The sequence below is a fragment of the Urocitellus parryii genome, chromosome 6, assembly GCF_045843805.1.
Source record: "Urocitellus parryii isolate mUroPar1 chromosome 6, mUroPar1.hap1, whole genome shotgun sequence".
Lineage (NCBI taxonomy): Eukaryota > Metazoa > Chordata > Mammalia > Rodentia > Sciuridae > Urocitellus > Urocitellus parryii.
The window spans coordinates 109,245,557-109,251,567 of NC_135536.1; positions in this window are offsets into that span (position 1 = coordinate 109,245,557).

Consider the following 6,011-nt stretch of genomic DNA (forward strand, 5'->3'; position numbering starts at 1 on the left):
TCTAGATCCTTATAGGCTGGAGGAGAGAGGCGGAGCCAGAGGAAGTCGTCCTGTCTCAGGCCGAGCTTCCTTCCTTTAGGCTTTGGGTGTTTCTCTGTGTCTGCTGGGTTCCCTCTTCACCGCTACAGCTACCAGTTCTGAGGAAGGTGTCACACCGCTCCCCTCTCTCTCGCCTAAGTCCAAAGCATGATTTTTAGATAAGCTGTCAGTGCGTTTTCTTCATTATGAATTTTCCTGCTCCGGAACGCTTTTTTTTTTTCAGAAAAAACTCTCTGGGAGGTCTCAATCCAATCCCAGGCTCAGTGGAAACAACAATGACATTAGCCCTGGACGAGATCGTACGATACTCAAAGAGCCCCTCCCTCCACCTTAGGATCCTTTCTCTCCAAGCTTTTGCCCTCCTGCTTTTTCAGCCTGAAGCTTACAAGGACAGTCATGAAGAGGACTGAAAAGAAAGAGTATTTGTTTCACGGTCGTCCAGCTTCGAGCACAACTGCACCTAGCACTGCTTCCTCACCGGGCAGCCAACAGTCATTTTGTTGAACCTCTCACAGAGATGATCACTCCCTCCTTGAAGGATCTTTCTTTCTCCCTTCTCTCTTTCTATCCGTCCCTTCCTCCTCCCCTCTCTCCCCTCCCTGCCTCCCTCCCTCCCTCCCTCCCTCCCTCTCTTTCAAATCCATAACTAGGAAATGATTCTCAATATTTCATATCCCGCCTTCCCTTTTCCCTGGAACTCCAGATCTCATCTCCACTTGTGTTTCTGGTATCTCCACGTGGATGCCAGCAGGTATGTCAAACTCACTTTTTCCAGAACAGAACTTTTAATACTCCCCTTCCCAAATGCAATAAACACGTTTTTCTCCCATCTTCATCTCAGTAAATGGCACCACCGTTTGGGGGCTCAAGTGGAAAAACTACTCATCTTTGATTCCTTCTTCACCCATCACATTTCACCCACCACAAAAACCTGTTCATTCCTCTTCCCCCACATTGGGGATTGAGCCCAGGGGTGCTCTACCACTGAACTACATTCCCAGCCCTTTTTATTTTTTAATTTTGTCACAGGATCTTCCTAAGCTGCTCAGGCTGGCCTAGAACTTATGATCCTTCTCTCCTCAGCCTTTGGAGTAGCTGGGATTACAGGCCTGTGCCACTACCTGGGCTTCACCATAAAGGAAGAATCAGCCTGGGATTTGTGTGTCTCAAAAACAAACAAAAGCTGGGCGTGGTGGTGCATGCGGGAGGATTGTAGGATCAAAACCATTCTCAGCAATTTAGTGAGACTATAACCAACCTAGGGAGACTCTGTCTCAAAATAAAAAAATAAAGAGGACTGGAGAGGTGGCTCAGTGCCCTTGGATTCAATCCCTGGTTAAAATAAAAGCCTGCCTTAGCCTCTGAATCTCTGAGACTACAGGTGTGAATCTCAGCCCCAGGCTCCTCAGGTCTTTTCACTCGCTCTATCCTCTGCATGAGATGTCTTCTCCCACTCCATCTTTTTGTGTGGCTCTTTTCCTTATTTTTCAGGTCTCAGCTGAAATACTCAGAGGTTTTTTGTTTTTTTTTTTTTTTTGGTGTGTGTGTGTGTGTGTGTGTGTGTGTGTATACTAGGACTGAACCCTGGGCACTTTACCACTGAGCTACATCCCCAGCCCTTTTTATTTTTTATTTTGAGACAAGGTCTCAACAAGTTGCTAAGTCTGGCCTCAAACTTTTGATTCTCCTGCCTTAGCCTCCCAAGTCACTGGGATTAAAATCATGCAATTTTCCCACTGCCTAGCTCTTCACTGTCTCTTGCGTGGGAGACCAACCTTACACATGACTGGGTTACACTCCCCAGCTGGGTGCTGAGGAACCCAGTCGCAGAAATGCGGCAGAGCTTTTCCTACCCTTCTTGGGTTCGAGGGTTGGTGTCTCATGCATGGGTGTGTCTTGCTACACCATGCACTTAACCCCTTGGGTGAAGCTATGCTCACCTATTCCTTTGTAATGTAACCCCTTACCCTGTTTAGGATAGAATCTTCTATGGAAGTGCCTTGTGTGTGTCCCCTTCTCTTACTGTGCCCTTGGGTGTGGTCTACACAGGTGTCAGTCAACCTGCTAACAGTGAACATCATGAAGATAGACTCAGCCCCCTGAAACCTAACCCCTTGCCTCATTTGAATGGCTTCTCCTCAATAAAAGGGGTCAGCACGTGCTCTCGCTCTCTCTCTTTCTGCGGACCCTTAAGGTCAGAGGAGCCGTCACAGCGACCCCAAAGAAAAAGGTATTTGTGTCTCTCGTGTGGTTATTTTGTGCAGCCCAGTTAGCCCAGTTTATCTGGAGTGACCCCTGAGCCTTTTAGTCGTGAGAACAGAAACCCAGCACTCTTGAATCTATCTCTACCATCCTAATTGTCACTGCCTTAGTTCAGGCTCTGTCACTTCCAGACTGGATTTCTAGAACAATCTTCCAGTCAATGAGCTTCCCTTTCTCTCTTGTCCTAGTCACTCCATTCCTCACACAGTGGTTATGAAAATGAGCCTGTAAAATGAAAATGAGATTGTGTCACACTCTGCTTCAAGTTTCAGTGGCCCTCTGCTACTTGCAAGAGGTCAGCACTCAAGGTCAGCACTCAAAGCCCTTTGTGCTCTGGACCCTGCTGTCTTTGTAGTGGCATCTTAAGAACTTGCCCCTCCTTCCTGCCATGCTTATGACCACACAAAAGCTCCTACAGTTCCCCCAACAAGCCATGTCCTATAGGTTCTCCCTTTTGTGAAATGTTCCTTCTTCCCGAATTCCCCCATCTCCCTTCTTATGTAGCTAACACTGCTAAAATACAATTCAGCCCTCTGGGAACCAGCTCTTACCACACACTGTACTCCTTTATCAACACCTTCTTAGGACTTGTCCACTCTCCCAGGGTTCATCAGCTCTCCCTGATCTTGGGTGACCTGGTCACACAAAGCTGTCGAAATAGTCATTTATCCGGACATGGTGGTATACCCTTGTAATCCCAATTCAGGAGGCTGAGGCAGAAGGATCAAAGTTCAAAGCCAGCCTCAGCATCTTAGCAAAGCCCTACGCAACTTAGTGAGACCCTGTCTCTAAATAAAAAAATAAATAAAAAGGGCTTGGGATGTGGTTCATTGATAAAGCACCCTTGGGTTAAACCCTCAGTACCAAAAGCAAAATAAAAACTAATTATTTAGTAGGGAGCACAGACACTGGAGTCAGACAGGATTTGAATCCAGTCAAGTGACCTTATTTTAGTTCTTCACAGCTTTGAAATTATTATTATTATTTTTTTTTTGCAAGGTTAGGGTCAAACCTGGGGGCTGGGGATGTGGCTCAAGCGGTAGCGTGCTCGCCTGGCATGCGTGTGGCCCCGGTTCGATCCTCAGCACCACATACAAACAAAGATGTTGTGTCTGCCAAAAACTGAAAAATAAATATTAAAAATTCTCTCTCTCTCTCTTTAAAAAAAAAAAGGTCAAATCTAGGACTTTGTACATGTTGGGCAAGCCTTGTGCCACTGACCTACTCCTCCAGTCCAAGTTTTGTATTCTTGCTCTATAAAATGAGGATAAATCTACTTCAGTTTTATCTGGATACTTATCTACTTTTTTTTTTTTTTTTTTTTTGTATTGTAAAGCACTCCCACTTAGGAGGCACACCATAACCTCTGTTGATTGATTAAATGGTGCACATGCAAAACAGGCTCCTTTACTTCCACAGCCAAAAACCTTGAATGACTTTCCATTGTCTTGAGGTTAAGATGTGGTCTCAATACAACTTACAGGACATTTTCTACACTGAACTGTTTGCTTCATTCAGGTTTCCCTGAACACACATACTCAAGCTATTTTTGGTGGGGGGTGGGTGTGGGAGTACTGGGGATTGAACTCAGGGGCACTCAGCCACATCCCCAGTCCTATTTTGTATTTCATTTAGAGACAGGGTCTCACTGAGTTGCTTAGCACCTCACTTTTGCTGAGGCTGGCTTTGAACTTGAGATTCTTCTGCCTCAGCCTCCTGAGCTGCTGGGATTACAGGTGTGGACCACCATGCCAGGCTTTAAGCTATGTTATTTCATGCCTCCTTGCCATTGCTTACCTGTCCGCTCGGCCTAGAGTGTCCTAGTTTTGGTGCCCTTCCTCTATACATTTACCTTCTTATTTAGCAATGCTATTCTTATTTGTTTACATGCTTTTCTTTCTCCATAAAGCCTAAGGAGCATGGCATGGTGGCACATACCTGTAATCCCAGCAATTTGGAGGCTGAGTCAGGAGAATCGCAAGTTTGAGGCCAGCAATTTAGTGAGATCCTATCTCAAAATTAAAAATAAGTAAAAAATGGACTGGGGATATAGCTCAGTAGTAAAGCACCCCTGGGTTCAATCTCCAGTACAAGAAGGGAAAAAAAAAAAAAAAGCCTAGGGACCCTGAGTCCTGCCATATTTTCCAGTAGTGTAGGGCTTGATGGACATTCAAAGCAAAGCAAATAATTGTGTTGAATAAATGCATGAGGTATGGAAGCAGCAACCAGAGGACCAGCATGGGCTGGGTGGGGAAACTGAGGCCAGAGTGGTTTTTCACTCCCAAAAGCAACAGAATTGGTTGGATGTCAGATTCATCTGACCTCACTGTCAATACACTCTCCCCACCCACATACCCCAAAATAGTTTTCTTCTGTGTAACATCATGAATTTTCCCAGGAGCTTTGGCTCCTACAGGTAGAACCCAAATCTCTAGAGAAGATCTTCTGAGTGTTCAGGCACAGTGTGACAGGGTACAACACTGCACAGCTCTGAAGACTGAGGGAAGAAAAACCATGTAGTAGCTACAAAAAGTTGCCACATATACTGACTTTCCCAGATTCTCAAGCTATTTTCTTCACCCTCTAGATAAAGGAACCCAGGCTCAAGTATGAGGGGAAAATGTCCCGCCACCTCCTTTCCCTTGGCCCTAGCACCCCAGGCTGCCCCTTTCCGCGCAGGGCTGCAAATAGCCTGGGAGCCTGAGGGCCAGCAAAAGGGAGTGAAAGGGGAACTTGGTCAACCGGCATAGCTGCTGCTATGGCAGCCAGAGCCAAAGGAGGTCACCATTGATCCCACATGCACTTAATTCTCTATGCTGTGGCGTGAGGCAGGGCTGACTAGAAAAGCTGAGGCGGTGCTGGAAGCTGGGAAACAGGCACTTTCTCTCTCTGAGTCTCTGTTTCCCGACGTAAAATAAACACACATGGTTTAACTAAAACCATTCTCTACTGGTCCCTATGTTCCACTCTCCAATAAATGTCAGGACTGCAAGATGCTGATGGAGTGAGGGTGGGGGAGTCGACCCTCAGATATGAGAACCAAAGTGGGGGTGCACGATGTCCACGAAGAGCAGGAGAGCACTGCGTTTGGGGGTCCCCTGAGCCAGAGGCAGAACTACCCCTAAGGGTTCCAGGTCTTCCAGTTGCTTGACCCTTAGAATAGAGACCGCGGCCCGGCCCCGCCCAGAGAATTCTGCGAGAAGAGGTCTAGGTCATCACCACTGCCCCAGCGTCTGGGAAGAAAGGAGGTACGTCTTTGTTCACTCGTTTCTAGGCCTCCCAGGGCAGCTGGGTCCAGTCCCACAACCACAGCCCACTCGGTCAGGAAACCTCAAAGACAACAGCCCGCTAACCCTTCGGGCACTCTCTGTCCGCCCCAGCCCCGCCCCGCCCCGCCCGCATCCTTCGCCTCCGCCCCTGGGCCGGAAGTCCCCTCCTTCTCCCCTCGCCTCATACCCCGCAAGCTATAACAGCTCCTAGGCCCCATCCCTCCGCGGGTCGGGGAAACCTCTCTCCGCTCAGTCCCGCCCTCTTCCTCTGGCTCCAGCTCCGCCCAGGCTGCTCGGCCCAGTCCCCAAGCCCCGCCCAGCCCCGCCCAGGCTCCGCCCCGGCCCCTCCGCCAGCTCCGCCCCTTTCTCTCCCCGGCCCCACCCCCGGCCCCCGGAAGCCTCTCTCCGCCCCCGGCCCCGCCCCCCGAAGTTTCTTGGGCC